The sequence below is a fragment of the Ailuropoda melanoleuca genome, chromosome 7 (assembly GCF_002007445.2).
Source record: "Ailuropoda melanoleuca isolate Jingjing chromosome 7, ASM200744v2, whole genome shotgun sequence".
Classification (NCBI taxonomy): domain Eukaryota; kingdom Metazoa; phylum Chordata; class Mammalia; order Carnivora; family Ursidae; genus Ailuropoda; species Ailuropoda melanoleuca.
The window spans coordinates 17,729,321-17,748,645 of NC_048224.1; the positions used below are offsets into that span (position 1 = coordinate 17,729,321).

General features: G+C 39.5%; 1 pseudogene; it reads left to right on the plus strand.

The window, feature by feature from the left end:
• Nucleotides 1-6,609, plus strand: part of LOC100470355 — an 83,797-nt pseudogene extending 77,188 nt beyond the window's left edge.
• The last annotated feature ends 12,716 nt before the right edge of the window (nucleotides 6,610-19,325 follow it).

Sequence of the window (19,325 nt, forward strand, 5' to 3'; positions counted from 1 at the left end):
TCATCCCTATGGACACATTAAATATCCACCCATACCTCTTTATATTTCCCAGCCTCTTATGCAGTTAGATTGAAGTCATATGACCACTCTGGCCAATTGGTCATGAGTGGAAATGATGAGATTCACTTTAGGGCCAAAAATATAAGAGCCAATGTACTTCCTCTTTATCTTCCTTACCAAGCTATTCTTGAGGACATGAGCTCCATGCATAGACTATAAAATACAGAAGGGCAACTGAACATGTATTAGACCTTGTGCAAGCAAGAAATAAACATTGTTTTAAACCACTGAGATTTGAAGTTTTTATTTGACCTTATTACTAATATAATTCTCTCCTGAGATTAGGCCTCTGGAAAAGACCCAATATTCACAGACAGGGATGTCAACTGACCTGATCTCATGAAAAAACAAAGCTCTCTAAAAGAATTTATCCTACAGCAGTGACTTCAAACTCCTCAAACTGCAACCATCTTTTAAAAAATCTTTATGATTATTATAAAGAATTATTAATGGGGTGCCTGGGTGGCTCTGTCCGTTGAGCATCTGACTCTTGATTTCAGCTCAGGTCATGATCTCAGGGTTTGGGGATGGAGTCCCCCCCCCGCCCCCCCCCCACAACAGGCTCAGCACTCAGTGGGGAGTTTGCTTGAGATTTCTCTCGCTCTCCCTCTGCCCCTCCCCCTACTCACACTCCCTCTCTAAAGTAAATAAATCTTTCAAAAAAGAAGAATTGTTAATAAACATCATTTTCATCATCTCATTAAGTTTCAGAAAGAACTTGCTTTGGGCACTAATAAATTTGTAGTCTTTGGGACACCTGGGTGGCTCAGCCAGTTAAGCACCTGCCTTCGTTCAGCTCAGGTCATGATACCAGGGTGCTGCGATTGAGTACTGCATCCCACTCCTTGCTCAGCAGGGAGCCTGCTTCTCCCTCTGCTTGTGTTCGGTCCCCCTGCTTGTGTTCTTACACACTCTCTCACTCTCTGACAAATAAATAAAATCTTTAAAAGAAATTTGTAGTCCTTTTCTACCCTTCTGAACATGTTACCTAGAACAATTCAAGACAAAGAACAAGCAATCAATACTTTTGTGATATTGATAGTAACAAAACTCTAGGTTGTGCTTTTAAAAATTTCCCTATGTTTAGGAGTAGCTGTCAATCTCCTAGAAAGATGATTCCCAGTTGATACCAGTGTGTCCTTTGCTAAAAAGCTTTCATCCCAAAAAGACCCATGGGGTGCCTGGGTGGCTCAGTTGGCTCAACGTCTGCCTTTGGCTCAGGTCATGATCCCAAGATCCTGGGATGGAGCCCCACATCAGACTCTCTGCTCAGTGGGGAGCCTGGTTTTCCCTCTCCTTTGCCCTGCCACTCCCCTTGCTTATGCTGTCTCTCTCTCTCTCTGTCAAATAAATAAAATCTTTTTAAAAAATAACCAAAAAGACCCATGAAGACAGAGCTGGGTAAAGGAATGTGAATTTAAAAGGACTTAAAATGTAAACTGATTTTAACCAATAAAGGTCCCCAATTACTCCCAGGGACCCAAACGAGTGGCAGACATTATTTTTTATAGGCACTGATGCCACCATTTTGTAATGTGAAGAAATGTAAATAATTTTCTCATGAAGCTGTCGCCTTAGAATAGTTAACTGGACAAGGAAGAGCCCTATATGGAAGGGTTTACACATATAACAGTAAACACAAATCCCTTTGTGTGTGATGTATTCTATTATATTATTTTGTAAACAAACAAACAGAAAACTGTGTCTCTATGTCTCAGACCAAAAGAAAAAATGGGATAGAAATATGAATAGCCCTTTCATGGAAAATTAATTGCTTATGGCTTTTAACCATGACAAAATGCAAATTAAAACTGACCTGACAACGTCATTTCTCTCCTGTCACAGTGTAAAAACCCAAAGTTTGACAACATAATTTTGAATGAAGCTGTTGAAAGACTGGAATTCTCACACCTTATGAGTGGTCATTAAAAATGGCACAATCTTTATGGAAAGACATTTTTAAGATATCTATAAAAAGTATCTATTTGCATTCTAATTTATAACTTCTACTTTTAGGAATCTATTACAGACATTTTGAAAAATATTAAGTTACATACACAAGGTTATTCTATGCAGCATTATCTGAAATGGCACAGAAATTGGAAACCCAAATGTTCAAAAATTAGGGGACGAACTAAGTAAACTACAGCATGAGCACACTCTAAAACACGACATGCCACCACAACACAGGAGGATACATTTAAAAAAAAGAATGAGGTATTTCTCTATATGTAATTATGGAACAATCAGCATGATAAGTGTTAAAGCAAGGTGGAATGCACCGTATAGCACAAACTACCATTTATCTATGAAGGAGAGAGAACATATTTATGTGTCTGCATTTGCTTATTTTAAAAATAATAGAAGTACGAGACTTTTTAAATGGTTATATAGGGTAAGTAAAGGAGATAGGGTAGAGTGGGCAAAGAATCTGAGCAGACATTCTTCTAAAGAAGACACACAAATGGCCAATAAACACATGGAAAATGTATTTTGTTATCCTCAGCCATCAAGGAAATGCAAGCCAAAAACCACAATGAGATACCACTTTACAACCTGTAGGATGACTACAATCAAAATACATATAACACCAAGTGTTGGAAAGGATGTGGGGAAACCAGAGCACTCATACATTGCCGAGGGAAAAGTAAAATACTGCAATCACTTTAGAAAAGAGTCTGCCAAGTCCTCAAAAGGTTAAACCTAAAGTTACTAACTGTTCCAGCAGTTCCACTCTGAGGTACACATACACAAAAGAAATAAAACGTATGTCTTACACAAAAAAATTATACACAAATGTTCAGAGCATTATTCAAAATAAAGAAACAACCAATGTCCATCAACCACAAAATGGAAAAAATAGAATTTATAATAACATACACTGACTATTCAGCCATAAAAGTGAATGAAGTAAGTACTAACACTGCTACGACACGGTTGCACCTTGAAAACATTATGCTAAGCAAAAAAAGCCAGACACAAAAAGCCACATTATATTATTCCATTTGTATGTAATGTCCACATAGACAAATCTGTAGGGATAGAAAGCACCCTAAGGGTTAATTAGGGCTGAAGGAGTGGAGGGAAAGGGGGCTGACTGTGAACAGTTGCAGGCAAAGGGACAGAAACTAGGCTGATTCTTTGAATACACCATGTCTGAGAGATGTGACACTGGAGTCATGCGAATTTTATATAATTACAAAACAAAATAAACACTTTAAAGTAGACCCTGAAAGTTAAAATGAAATAAAAATGCTTTATTTATACTCATTTGTAGGAACTACCCCAACATATTTAAAAGACAATGATTTGTGACCATAGTTAGTAATAACACATACTGTATTTTTAAAAGTTGCTAAGAGACTAGAGCTTAAAAGTTTTCATCACAAAAAAAAATGTTTTTAAGTATGTGTAGTGATGCATGTTAACTAGACGTACTGTGGTGATCAATTTTCATTATATACATATATTGAAGCATTATGTGGTACAACCTGAAACTAATATAATGTTATATGTCAGTTAAATCCCAATAAGGAAAGACAATGATTTGACATGTATACCCAGAGGCATTTTTTAAAAATAAAGCAGTACAGAAAAAATTCTTAAGTTATCTTCAAACATATTGATGGTACTATAATTCTCAGATTGTTGTGTATGCATTTTTACATAAATAGAACTGAAAATTACGTTGTTGTTGGGAAACTGGCATTTTAAATGGAAGAGAGGAGATACAAATATAAGATACGTGAGCAAAGCAAAAATCTTGTACTCTTGAATTTGAATAAGAAATATTAGTATGAACTCATGATCTATTTTGCTTTTAAAAAACTTCTAGCTCTCATACAACAGGCAGGTCCTCAATGATTTCCCACTACTCATGTCTACACATCTGTAATAATCACCTTAAGTATGAGTGAAATATGTATTGTTTCTCATTAATAGACTATTTCAATGGTTATTAGATGTTACTCTCTTGATTAAATTATATTATATGGCAGACATGATGAAATTACTCTCAAGATTACATTATGTTGTAGGAAACTCCATCAGACTGAGAGATTATTCTTGCTGGCTTGATGAAGTGGGTGGCCATGATGGACAAGTTCTCATGGCAAGGGACTGAAACTCTCTCTAGAACATGAAAGCAGCTCCCAGCAAACAGCCAACAAAAGCTGTTGCCATAAGTCATACCGCTGGAAAAAAAATGAATTCTGACAACATGAACAGACTCTGGGCTTGAAAGTATATTCTTTCCAACGTTAGCCTCCAGATGGCAATACAGCCTGGCTATCACTTTCACTGCACATTTGTGAGGCCCTGAGCAAAGTACCAAGCCAAGGCATGCAAGAGACCCAACCTGCAGAAATTATGATATAAGAAACATACTGTTTTAAGCTGTGAAATTTGTGGTTAAGCAGAAATATAAAATGAATATATTTAATTTTAAAAACTTATAATGACTAAGTAGTAATGGGCACTCTAATATCCAGGTTCAAACTCTTAATTTTTCCCTAAAAAAGCTAATGCCTCTTAAAGAAATGACTAATTACATAATTGGAACAGGCAATGCATGACTATAGCCAGACATTGAGTAGAAACCAGAGAAGATTCACACCATATTCTTAGGTCTGCTGAAAAGAAAATGTAAATATGATGAGAAAAGAAATCAAAAGTACCAAAAACAATTAAGAGAGATGAAAAATATCCTATCTAAAATGAAAATCCAATGTGTGAGTTTAACAGCAGATTAGACACTGCAGAAAAAAAGATCAATGAACTTTAAGACATAGAATCCATCCACATGAAGCAGAGGGAAATAAAAGACTGAAAAAAATGAAAAGGGACTTGGTTACATGGGAGATAATAGCAGAATCCCCAAATAGAGATAGAAACAAGTTTTTTAAATGACTAACAAGATTTTTCAAATTTGATGAAAATAATAAATCTACAAATGTGAGAAGTGCATCAAACATTAAAAAGGACAAACACAAAGAAACAACATCAAAATTGCTAGTCATAGAATACTAACAACCAAACTGCTGCAAACCTGTGTGTAAAAAGAGAAACCCTTGAAAGTAGCCAGAGAAATAAGACATATCGCACACAGAGGAACAAAGGTAAGACTAGTGAAGATTTATTTTCTGAAATCATGCAAACAAACAAATAAAAAAAAGTTTGTGCCTAAAGCAAAAACATGCAACATAATATTACTTATCCAGGGGATATAGCCTCCAAAAATTGAGACAAAAGGGATTTGGGAGACAAAAAAGAAGCTTACAGAATTCATCACTGGAAAAGCTACCTTATAATAAATTATAATGGAGTTCTTCAAAGAAAAGAAAAAAAAATACAAGATCAGCAATTGTATCTATGCAAAGAAACTTACTTTTTTAAAGATTTATTTATTTATTTATTTTAGAGAGAGAGAAGAGTGCGAGCAGGAGGGGCAGAATGAGAAGGAGAGAGAATCTCAAGCAGATTCCACACTGAACGCAAAGCCCACGCCGTCTCAATCTCACAAACCTGAGATCAGGGCCTGAGCTGAAACCAGGAGTCAGAGGCTTAACCAACTGCAATACCCAGGCACCCCTACGCAAAGAAATTTAAAGTAATAGAAACTGCATATGAAATATATACTGTTTTAAGCTGCTAAGGTTGGAATAATCATTATGAAAGAACAGAAACTAATACATTTCACTATTTGAAAAAAATCTTACAGTGACTAACATACTTACAATGGGTGCCCTAGTACCCAGAAAGTAGACTCTTAATTTCTCACTAGAATAAACTAGTGTTCCTTAGAAAAATTACTGACCAGGCACAGTGCCCAGCGGTCTTGCATATCTGTCTCTTGCTTCAACAGTGTTTGGACGGAACAGACCCAAGGATTCTCCTTCTACTAGCCTCCAACCATTCTCCAATCTTTTTTCAGTTGCAAACTTCAGAGCCATTTTCTTAGCCACCCTCTGCCTCTGGGACCAGCCAATATACTCTATTTTGAGCTTAGCTCTTCTTTACTGATCAACCAGGAGCTCCCAGACATGTCAGAATTATTCCACTGAGGTGAAGGCCAACATTAACCACCTAGTCAACATGCATCTGCGGGCCTCCTACACCTACCCCTCTCTGGGTTTCTATTTTGACCGTGATAATGTGGCTCTGGAGGGTGTGGGCCACTTCTTCTGTGAGTTGGCTGAGGAGAAGCATGAGGGCACTGAGTATCTCTTGAAGATGCAAAACCACACAGTGGCTGCATCCTCTTCCAGGACTGCAGAAGCCTTCCCAAGATGAGTAGGGTAAAACCCTGGATGCCAAGGAAGCCACCCTGGCTTTGGAGAAGATCCTGAACCAGGCCCTTTTGGATCTGCTTGCCCTGGGTTCTGTTTTGCAGATCCCCATCTCTGTGACTTCCTGGAGAACCACTTCCTAGATGAGGAGGTGAAACTCATTAAGAAGATGGGCAATCACCTGACAAACCTCCACAGGCTGGCTGTCCCCGCTGGGCTGGGCGAGAATCTCTTCCAAAGTCTTACTCTCAAACACAACTAGGAGCCTCTGGCACCGAGCAGCCTTTCAGGGACCCCTCTAACATCACCCTGGGGCCAGGGCTTGTGCCTGAGCCTGTCCCAGCAACCACTAGGCAGCCAGCCACTAGGCAGCTTTTTAACTACTTTAGAGCCCTTTCCCAAGCCATGGACCAAAAAAGAAAAAAAAAAAGAAGAAAAGGAAAGAAAGGAAGAGAGAGGAAAGAAAGAAAGAAAGAAAGAAAGAAAGAAAGAAAGAAAGAAAGAAAGAAAGAAAGAAAGAAAGAAGAAAAAAAGGAGAAAAGAAAGAAAAAAGAAAAAGAAAGAAAAGAAGAAAGATACAGAAAATTACTGATCATAACTCTAGGAAAGGCAAACATATACTTGTGGCTATAACTATCTTCCTTATTTTAAACTTTCTTTAAGGGTAATGAGGGTTTAAATTACAAATGTACCTATGTTATCATTTTGTGGGTTATAATTTATATAGCAGTAAAATGAATGATACAAAGGCAAAAGAGAAGAAATTGGAGAAATTGAAGTACAGAGTTGTAAAGGTCTTATATATAAAGTGGTATACTACTCGTTGAAAGTAGATTGTAATAAAATAAAGGTCATATTATAAATACTAGAGCAACAATTAGAATAAAACAAAGAGATACTGGAATTAATTTAAAAATATGCACAACAAGGGGAAAAAAGAGACAACAGACACAAAGAATAGATGGAAAAGTAGAATACACAAAAGAGGGTAGTAGATTTAAATTCAACCATATCAATAATTACGTTAAATGTAAGTGTTCCAAACACTTCTAAGAATTAGAAAACATCAAAATGAATATAAACAAGATTGTAAATTCTCTACAAGACAACCACTAAAATCTCAAGGCAGTTTGCTGAAAAGTAAAGAATGAGAAAAGATATATTATGCCGACAATAAAGATAAAAAATCTTAAATAGCTACATATGGTATATATATGGTAAATGCATATTAGAAAGAGAAGACAAAGCAATCTCTCAAGAGGACACAGAAATTTTAAATAGATGTACACACAATAAAATGTTCATAATACATTCACAAACATAACTGAATAGTTTACCTTATACTCCCATTAATTGCTAGAAGGAGAAAAAAAATGTGTAACAATGTAGGATGACACTGCAACCTACTTAACCCAACTGGCATTTATTAGAGCATACCATTCAACACAGTATAATCAATAAACTTTCCAAGTGCCCATGGAATATTCACCAAGATATGCTATATGCCGGGTAACACAATTAAGCTAAATTGACTGAAATCACAGGAAGTATATTCTCTGACCAAAATAGAATTAAACTAGAGATAAGTTATAGGAATATTGACAGAAAATCCCCAAATGTTTGAAAATTAAACAACAAATTTCTAAATAACCTATGGGTTAAAAAAAAAAAAATCAAAGGGAAATTGGAAAATATTTGAACAAAACAAAATTGAAAAAGCAATGTGTCAAAATTTATGGGATACGACTAAAGTAGTGCTTAGAGGAATGTTGATAATTTTAAGTATTTGGGAAAAAGATTCAAATCACATATAAAAGTTTTACTGTAAGAAACTGGAAACAGAAGAGAAAATTAAGCTAAAATGGCTAAAAGAACTATTAAAGATAAAACCAAAAATCAAGTCAAAAATAATAATTTATCATGATGGAAAGCAGAATGGTAGTTTCCTGGAGCTGGGGTTGAGCAGAAGAGAGATTGAGAAAGAGCCAGTGGGAACTGGGGGCATGAAGAAATTATTCTCTGTCTTCATTCGGGTAATGGTTATACAAGTGTATATATTTGTTAAAAATCGTTTCACTGGGGGTGCCTGGGTGGCTCACTCAGTTAAGCCTGACTCTTGATCTCAGTTCAGGTCTTGATTTCAGGGTTGTGAGTTCAAGCTCCGAGTTGGATCCCACGTGTGGAGCCTACTTAAAAAAAAAAAAAATTATTTCACAGTACACATAAAATAGGTGGTTTTTATTTTATGTAAGCTGTATCTTAATAAAGCTGATTTTACCTCTTTTTTTTAAGATTCTATTTATTTTAGAGCGTGCAAGCATGAGTGGGGGATGGGCAGAGAGAGGGGAGGGAGAAAGAATCTGGGGGGGACTCCACACTGAGCATAGAGCCCCACACAAGGCTCGATCTCACAACCCTGAGATCATGACCTGGGCCAAAATCAAGAGTTGGTCGCTTAACTGACTGAGCCAGCCAGGCCCCCAATCAGTAAGGCTGATTTTTAAAAATTCTTAGATATTTTAGACTGAATATTTGAATATTAAGGAGTTATAATACGTAAAACAATATTGTGATCATTTTTAAAATAAGGAGTCCTTATCTATTAGAAATACATATTGACATATTTATGCATGAAATAACAGAGCCACTGAGGTTTGTTTCATAAGATTGTTAGTAGCGGGGAAGTATTTGGGGGTAGAGATGAAATATAATTCGCCATGAGTTGATAACTAAGTGATGAGTATATAAGATTTTCTAATATTATTCTCCGTACTTTTGAATTTGTTTGAAATGTTCCAAAAGGAAATGCTTAAAAGTATGTCTTTAATGCATGTTAAATCTGGTACCTTGAACAAAACTGAGACATTTTAGTACAATTTTTTAATCAAATAATTAATGGCTCTTTTTCACCATATTTCTCCAACTAGCTTGTTCAGCCATCACATTAACAATTCTAGTGCCTTACTTTATTCTTATTAATAGGCAATCTGTAGTCCCAATAGCTTTGTTTTGTTTGTTTGTTTTTTTGTTTCCTTCTAAATAACCTTGCTTAGAGTAAGGATTTTACAGAGGTTAAGACTCATTCATACCCTGGACTAAATTCTGGCCCAACAATTGTCTAGCTATATTAACCTTGAAAAGGACACCTGACTTTTCTGAGTCTGAGATTCCTCATCTACAAAAAGGGCCAGTGCTAACTTTTTTTTTTTGGCAAGTAATAAATGAGATAAGCTGGCATAATATCTAAATATAAGCATTAGCTACTATAATTGTTTTATAATGGCACCTTGCAACACTATCTAAATCCACAAGACAAAGAGACTCAGTATTGCTCTCTCATTTTGCTTCCAAGCCTAGACTGTTGTCATAGTTTAACCTCTTTATGTTAAACTTTGCTTTATCATCAATAATTACGCAAGAACCTCGCCCCACTTCCAAGCATATTCAAGTTAATGTCAACAATGGCAACGTATCAATTATGGGCTCTGAGGTACATTGAAATCTATTCCTATATACGGAATACCTCATTCCCCTCCAGTCTGTCCTAAAATAATTGCACTGATTTTCCCAGCTGTTTCAGAACCTTTTCTTTTGTGGCTCCCATACCATTCTTGGGATAGACAAGCACAAAGTCAGAGCAATGACAATTGGAACTCCATGACTATTCCATTGAAAGTCAATTGAATTTCAATTTCCCTCAATGGAGAAAGCCAGGAGGAACCAATTATTGTTGCTTTAACATTGTGCAATTTTACCTCAGGCACCACTTAGGATCCAAATGAAAACATTTCAATTCCTGCTTATTACCTTCTTCCTGATAAAACACTATTTTTCCCTGGCTCCTGAAAATAGTGCCATATCAAGGGAAACCTCTATTAAATACATTTTAGCATCTTGGCTATATTAACAACTATTAAAAGAAAAAAAATATACAGGGACCAATATTCCACATACAGTGCTATTCGCTGTTTATTTTGCCAGCAATTTTATGTGGTACTGCTCTTATTTCCACTTGTCACAACTTACTTGAGAACAAAGTCTGTACAATTCACTTTCTGTTTGGGACATCAATTCCTAATCTGGAAGAAATCTCATCTCCATGCTGCGTTAGCTTGCATCTGCCACAACCACAGGATTTCTGGGAGGCTACTGGCACAGCTCACACATTTCTACTGCGAAGCTTGGCTTTGGGAAGAAGTGAAAATGCCGTTCCCCTAGCAGCCATTCAGGGCCACAAACTGTGAAAGCCAGAGCCACCTAACAAGCTGTGAAAATTTCAGCCACCTGAGGAGCTGTGAAAGACAAAAATGGTGCTCGCTGAAGAGACAAGAGAGGCAGGAGTCTCCAGAGGAGCTGCAAATATCCTAGACTCTCTCTCGTGTCAGCCAAGGAACCATGCACTCTGAACTGAGTAACCAAGTCACCAGGGACTGAAAAACAGAAGTGAAAATAAACTCAATCATGTTAGAAAATGCCTACGCAAGGGTAGGATATCAGCCATCCTAAACCATTTTGCTGTGGGTCTGTCGTATCCAAAGAACACAGATTATATACGGAGAACAAAAAACAGATTTAGCATCAAACATATCCAGGGCCTAACAATTGAGTCAGTTTCCAAGCCCGACTCTTGATTCTGGAGCCCAGCATGTGAAGAACCTAAAAAAAAAACAACAAAAGAAAACAAAAACAAAAAACAAAAATTAAAAAAAAATTAAAAAACACCCAAAACTCTGGGGTATCCCAGGCTGCGAGGAAATGTGCTATATGTCTTTTTTCTAGTCTCCTTCCGTGTTAGAGCAGTAATCAGGAGTTTTTATGGGTCATTACTTCCCTTATGTTCTGCAAAATTGACTCTATTCTGCCCAGGACACATCTGGCATGCTGCCTTTCCTTCCTAAGCCCTCTGAATATTCTTGTTTCTCTAGCCCCAGTTGGACATGAGACTGTCACAGGGATAAAACTTCATCACTGTATCACCTTTCATGCTAGTATGATCCTCAAGCCAGTTTTAAAGAATTTAAAGGGCGGTATCAATTATCCTCTCAAAGCCGTTTCACATCAATGAAGAAACTTTAAAAATGAGATTTAAGTTCCTGTTGTCAACTTATGTGGGGGTTATGTTAGGTCTAGGAAGCTTGTCTTAGCCAAAGTATGACTGGAAGCAAAGAATAACTTCGAACTTTGTTCTCTGGATTGGCACTGCCGAAGAGACCAAGGGCATTGCTTTGACTAATTTTCCAGAATATATCTTAAGATTTTTTTATATTCTTTTTGTCATCTATAATGGATACCCCTTGTTAAAATAGGAAGTTAAAATCTTGTAAAAATGCTTTTGGAAGTTTAGAAAGGCTTTCAACACAGGGTAAGGAGAAATGGAAATTTTGCCCTTGTACTTCTCTTTGCCTTAAGTTCTTTTTTTTTTTTATAATTAATTTTATTTTATTATATTATGTTAATCACCATACAGTACATCCCCTGATTCTGATGTAAAGTTTGATGCTTCATTAGTTGCGTATAACACCCAGTGCACCATGCAATACGTGCCCTCCTTACTACCCACCACCAGTCCATCCCCTTCCCCCACCCCCTCCCCTCTGAAGTCCCCAGTTTGTTTCCCATAGTCCATAGTCTCTCATGTTTCATTCCCCCCTCTGATTACCCCCCTTTTCTTTATCCCTTTCTTCCCCTACCGATCATCCTAGTTCTTATGTTCCATAGATGAGAGAAATCATATGATAATTGTCTTTCTCTGCTTGACTTATTTCACTTAGCATTATCTCCTCCAGTGCCGTCCATGTTGCAGCAAATGTTGAGAATTCGTTCTTTCTGATAGCTGAGTAATATTCCATTGTATATATGGACCACAGCTTCTTAATCCAGTCATCTGTTGAAGGGCATCTCGGCTCCTTCCATGATTTGGCTATTGTGGACAATGCAGCTATGAACATTGGGGTGCATATGGCCCTTCTCTTTACTACGTCTGTATCTTTGGGGTAAACACCCAGTAGTGCAATGGCTGGGTCATAGGGTAGTTCAATTTTTAACTTTTTAAGGGACCTCCACACTGTTTTCCAGAGTGGCTGTACCAACTTGCATTCCCACCAACAATGTAGGAGGGATCCCCTTTCTCCACATCCTCTCCAACAATTGTTGTTTCTTGCCTTGTCTATCTTTGCCATTCTAACTGGCGTAAGGTGGTATCTCAGTGTGGTTTTGATTTGAATTTCCCTGATGGCTAATGATTTTGAACATTTTTTCATGTGTCTGTTAGCCATTTGTATGTCTTCATTGGAAAAGTGTCTGTTCATATCTTCTGCCCATTTTATGATTTGTTTATTTGTTTCTCGTGTATTGAGTTTGAGAAGTTCTTTGTAGATCTTGGATACCAGTCCTTTATCTGTGGTGTCCTTTGCAAATATATTCTCCCATTCCGTGGGCTGTCTCTTAGTTTTTTTGACTGTTTCCTTGGCTGTGCAGAAGCTCTTTATCCTGATAAAGTCCCATAAGTTCATTTTATCTTTTATTTCTCTTGCCTTTGGAGATGTGTCGTGAAAAAGGTTGCTCTGGCCGATGTCATAGAAGTTGTTGCCTATGTTCTCCTCTAGAATTTTGATGGATTCCTGTCTCACATTGAGGTCTTTCATCCATTTGGAGTTTATTTTTGTGTATGGTGTGAGAGAGTGGTCAAGTTTCATTCTTTTGCATGTAGCTGTCCAATTTTCCCAGCACCATTTATTGAAGAGACTGTCTTTTTTCCACCGGATGTTTTTTCCTGCTTTATCAAAGATTAGTTGCCCAAAGAGCCGAGGGTCCATTTCTGGGTTCTCTATTCTGTTCCATTGGTCGATGTGTCTGTTTTTGTGCCAGTACCATGCTGTCTTTGTGATCACAGCTTTGTAGTACAGCTCGAAATCCGGCATTGTGATGCCCCCAGCTTTGTTTTTCCTTTTCAACAGTTCCTTGGAGATTCGGGGCCTTTTCTGGTTCCATACAAATTTAAGGACTATTTGTTCCAGTTCTTTGAAAAATGTCCTCGGTATTTTGATCGGGATAGCATTGAAAGTGTAGATTGCTCTGGGTAGTATGGACATTTTAACTATGTTAATTCTTCCAATCCATGAGCATGGAATATTTTTCCATCTTTTTATGTCTTCCTCAATATCTTTCAAAAGTGATCTATAGTTTCTAGCATATAGGTCCTTTACGTCTCTGGTTAAGTTAATTCCAAGGTAACGCATGGTTTTTGGTGTTATTGTAAATGGGATGGATTCCCTAATTTCTCTTTCTTCAGTCTCGTTATTCGTGTATAGAAATGCAACTGATTTCTGGGCATTGATTTTGTATCCTGCCACCTTACTGAATTGTTCTATAACTTCTAATAGTTTGGGAGTGGATTCCTTTGGGTTTTCCATATAGAGTATCATGTCATCTGCAAAGAGAGACAGTTTGACTTCTTCTTTGCCGATTTGGATACCTTTGATCCCTTTTTGTCTTCTGATTGCTGTTGCAAGGACTTCTAGTACTATGTTGAATAATAGTGGCGAGAGTGGGCATCCTTGTCGTGTTCCTGATCTTAAGGGAAAGGCTTCCAGCTTTTCCCCATTGAGAATAATGCTTGCAGTAGGCTTTTCATAGATGGCTTTTATGAGATTGAGAAATGTACCCTCTATTCCTACACTCTGAAGGGTTTTAATCAGGAAAGGATGCTGTATTTTGTCAAATGCTTTTTCTGCATCAATTGAGAGGATCATATGGTTCTTGAGTCTTTTCTTGTTGATATGATGTATCACATTGATTGATTTGCGAGTGTTGAACCATGCTTGCATCCCAGGTATGAATCCCACTTGGTCATGATGGATAATCCTTTTAATGTACTGTTGGATTCTATTAGCAAGGATCTTGTTGAGGATTTTGGCATCCATATTCATTAGAGAAATCGGTCTGTAATTCTCCTTTTTGAGGGGGTCTTTGCCTGGTTTGGGGATCAAGGTAATATTAGCCTCATAGAATGAGTTTGGTAGCTTTCCTTCTGTTTCTATTTTTTGAAATAGCTTTAGGAGAATAGGTATTATTTCTTCTTTGAATGTTTGGTAGAATTCCCCAGGAAAACCGTCTGGGCCTGGAGTTTTATTATTTGGAAGGTTGTTTATCACTGACTCAATTTCTTCATAGTTAATTGGCCTATTTAAGAAATCTATTTCTTCCTGTTTCAGTCTTGGTAGTTTATAGGTTTCCAGGAAGGCCTCCATCTCTTCCAGATTGTTTAGTTTTTTGGCATATAGCTGTTGATAAAAGTTTCTAATAATCCTTGCAATTTCAATGGTGCTGGTCGTGACCTCTCCCTTTTCAGTCATAATTTTAATAATCTCAGTCCTTTCTCTTTGTTTTTGGACAAGTTTTGCCAGTGGTCTATCAATTTTATGGATTCTCTCAAAGAACCAGCTTCTAGTCCTGTTGATCTGCTCTACTGTGGTTCTGGTCTCTAATTCATTGATTTCTGCTCTAATCTTGGTCAACTCCTTCCTTGTCAGTGGGTTAGGCCTGTCCCTCTGTTGCTGTTCCAGTTTCTTGAGGTGAGAATATAGAAACTGCATTTTAGATTTTTCTATTCTTTTGAGTGAGGCTTGGATGGCTATGTATTTCCCCCTTAGGACTGCCTTTGCAGTATCCCATAGGTTTTGGACCGTTGTGTATTCATTCTCGTTGGTCTCCATAAATTGTTTAATTTGTTTTTTGATTTCCTGGTTTATCGAGTCATTCTTGAGCAGGATGGTTCTTAGCCTCCAAGTGTTTGAGTTTCTTCCAGGTTTTTCCTTGTGGTTGAGTTCCAATTTCAGAGCGTTGTGGTCTGAGAATATGCAGGGGATAATTTCAATCTTTTGGTATTGGCTGAGACCTGTTTTGTGTCCCAGAGCATGATCTATTCTTGAGAATGTTCCATGGGCATTTGAATAGAATGAGTATTCTTTGGTTCTGGGGTGTAGTGTTCTATATATATCTATGAGGTCCAACTCGTCGAGTATGGCATTCAAAGCCTTTGATTCTTTGCTTAGTTTTTGCCAGGGTGTTCTGTCTATTTCTGATAGTGGGGTGTTGAGGTCCCCTACTATTACTGTGTTCTTATCTATATGTCTCTTTATTTTGGTTAAGAGTTGGCTTGTGTATCTTGCTGCTCCCCTGTTGGGGGCATATATATTAATAATTGTCATATCCACTTGTTGAATACTTCCTTTAAGAATAATATAGTGCCCTTCTGTATCTCTCTCTATGGCCTCTAGTTTAAAATCCAGTCTATCTGATATGAGAATTGCTACTCCAGCTTTCTTTTGAGGTCCATTTGCGTGGAAGATGGTACTCCATCCCCTTACTCTAAGTCTGAATGCATCTTTGGGTTCAAAATGAGTCTCTTGTAGACAGCAAATGGATGGGTCATGTCTTTTTATCCAATCTGCAACCCTGTGGCGTTTTATGGGAGAGTTTAAGCCATTTAGATTGATAGAGATTATTGACAGATATGATTTTAATGATGCCATTTCTCTTTAAAGTCTTTGTATCGGTTGTGACTTGCTGCTCTGTATCACTCTTGGGGCCTTTTTACCTTTATAGAGCCCCCCTTAATATCTCCTGTAGGGCTGGTTTCGTGGTTACGAAATTGGTTAATGATTGGCGATTTTGGAACGTCTTTATTTCTCCATCAATTCTGAATGACAGCTTTGCTGGATAAAGGATCCTTGGCTGCATGTTTTTCTCTGAAAGAGCTTTAAAAATGCCCCCCCAAGCCTTTCTCTCATTCCAGGTCTCTGTAGACAGGTCTGACGTAATCCTGATACCTTTGCCTTGGTACGTGAGAAATTTCTTTGCCCTGGCCGCTTTCAATACTGTATCCTTGGATCTAATATTTGCGAATTGCACTATGACATGCCGTGGCGTAGGTTTGTCCTGGTTGAGCTTGGATGGGGTCCTCTCTGCCTCTTGGACACGAATGCTTGTTTCCCTTGCTAGATTAGGGAAGTTTTCAGCTACAATTTGTTCAAATATCTCTTCTAGACCTCTGTTTTTCTCCACCCCTTCAGGGATGCCGATGATTCTGACATTGGATCGTTTCATAGAGTCAGTAATCTCCCGTAATCTACATTCGTGGGCGTGGATTTTTTTAAGACCAGCTTCTATTTTCGTTTTTTCTTCTACTAACCCATCCTCCAATTCGCTAACGCGTTCCTCTGCCTCGGTGACCCTGGCCGTCAGAGCCTCTAGTTTTGACTGTATTTGGCCCACTGAGTTTTTAATTTCTGTCAGATTCGCTCTCATTTCTGCCCTTAGGGATTCTATATTCTCAGCAACGCTTTCTCTGATGCTTTTTTCAAGTTTACTCATCATCTTGACCATTGTTGCTCTGAATTCCATTTCTGATAATTGGGATACATCCATATGTATTAATTCTGTGGCCGAGGCCAATTCTGTGGCAGAGGCCACAGACTCATTATCTTTTCTTTGCTGGGGGGGACTTCTCCTTCTCGTCATTCTGATGAAGAGAGATTGCAGGGTTGTCCAGAGCCCAAGTGTTGACTGGGACCCAGGCCGTGCGCCCTTGTTTTATAGAGATCTTAGGGATGTGGGCTTCTTCCTTAAAGAGTTTATTTATTTATTTGAGAGAGAGAGAGACAGTCAGCAAGAAAGGGAACCCAAGCAGAGGAGTGGGAGAGGAAGAAGCAGGTTCCCGGTGGAGAAGCCCGATGAAGGACTCCTTACGGAGCGTTGTGATCACACCCTAATCCGAAGACAGGTGCTTGGTGACTGCGCCACTCAGGCGCTCCGGGTTGTGGGCTTCTTGATTTTTCAGCCTGCCTTCTGGGGGAGGGGCCTGCCTGCCGGTACTCAGAAAACCCTGTTTGGGTAGAGTCTCTGTGTCCCTTGCGAGGGGGGATGGGGATGGGCACCCTGTGAGCCGGTATTTCCGGGCTTTTGTTCTCTGGCGGCTTTCCCTGGCGGTTTGCTATGCCTCTTCTGAGAGAGCAGCAGCGGCTGAAATTCAGCCTCTGTCTCAGAACAGAGGGATCGCGGATCGTTCTCCACTGATGTTCTGGCCACTTTAACTCTGTTTCTGTTGGTGCTGCTCAACCCTGCAGCATCCCGGGCTGTGCGCCCCACACCCGGCGTCCCAGCCCTCACTTCCAGGGCCGGCACGTCTCTGTCCTTTGTGTTTCCAACCCCGCCAGCCGCCAGCCGCCCCGCGCGGGCTCCCGGAGCTCCCCGTCTCAGTCTGGTGTCTCACGGGTGCTGACCGCGAGTCCGCCTGCTCCCCCGTGCAGGTGGCCCTCCAGCCGCCAGCCGCCCCGCGGACGCTCCCGGAGCTCCCGGTCTCAGCCTCGATCCAGTGAGCACACCGGAGCTCCGGAGCTCCGTGAGATGCTTGGTGGTGCACGCTCCCGGCTCACGGACTCAGTCTGCCGTTTCCAGAGTGCGGGTCCGCGGTCCGCCCGCTCCCCGGTGCAGGTGGCCCGCCAGCCGCCCTGCGCGCGCGCTCCTGGAGCTCGCGTTCTAAGTCTGTTGTCTCGCGGGTGCCGTCCGCGAGTCCGCCTGCTCCCCCGTGCAGGTGGCCCGCCAACCGCCAGCCGTCCCGCGTGCGCTCCCGGAGCTCCCTTCTCAGCCTGCTGTCTCAAGCGTGCGGGTCCGCGGTCTGTCCGCTCCCCCTTGCAGGTGGCTACCGCTTCCCGGCGCCCTGACACGGCGGCTCCCTCCCCCTTCTGTTTAGCTTCCGATATCTGTGCGCGGTTTCACGGCTCCCCGCTTCGTACCTCGATACTCAGCGCTGGAGATGTTCATTTGTAGAGATCCAGATGTATCTTCCTGCGTCTCAGGCTGATTCCGTGGATATTCCTGCTGGTCTGGTACCTATCCAGCTCAACTCAGGGGACCGGCTGAAAAAGGGGTCCCCTACTCCTCCGCCATCTTAACCTCCCCCCCCCAAGATTTTTTATTTAATTATCAAGAGTATCCTATTTCCTGATGTGTTTTTATCCTAAGTCTCATTTCATTAGTATGAGAACTTAACACACTATTCATTAATGAGAAAATATTGATGATGCATACCTTTATACTCTTGTAGTATTTTATTATTACGTAATATTAATTTAGATACTACCCAAAACTTATAATAGTCCAACATTAAGAACTGAAAGTCTTTTCATCACTTCTAATTATGCACTGGGTCTTTTAATTCCAGATATAAAACATAAAAAGGTTTCATTTTATTCATAAACTTCTCTGAAAAAATGATATACAGTTTTGGTTCATGGAAAATGTGCAGGAAGGCAAATAATAACTTTCCATTTACCTCTCATATGCCCTATAAGAACATATATTTATACTTAGTGTCAGTCTTTTGTATAAGTATAAATATTTCTTCCTCTTATATGTGAAAATGTTTTATCAGCAAGTCATTTCTTTCTATAGAAGCTTTTTCTTACAGTAATGTTAGGGGGATGGACTTGGGAACCAGACTGACCAGATTTGACTCATGACACCAGCACTTCCTGGCTGTGTGCCATTTGGAAATTTACTCACCCTTTCTTGCATCAGTTACTCATCTGTAAAATGGAGAAAATAATAGCCCTACCTACTAAAATGGTTTAGAGGGTTACATGAATTAATATAAGTCAGAACTATGCCCATCACAAAAGAAGTGTTGTACATTAGGTGTTATTACTTCTCTAAAGATTTATTTATTTGAGAGAGAGAGAGAGAGTCAGCAAGAAAGGGAACCCAAGCAGAGGAGTGGGAGAGGAAGAAGCAGGCTCCCGGTGGAGAAGCCCGATGAGGGACTCCTTTCCGGAACGTTGTAAACACACCCTAATCCGAAGACAGGTGCTTGGTGACTGCGCCACTCAGGCGCTCCGGGTTGTGGGCTTCTTGATTTTTCAGCCTGCCTTCTGGGGGAGGGGCCTGCCTGCAGGTACTCAGAAAACCCTGTTTGGGTAG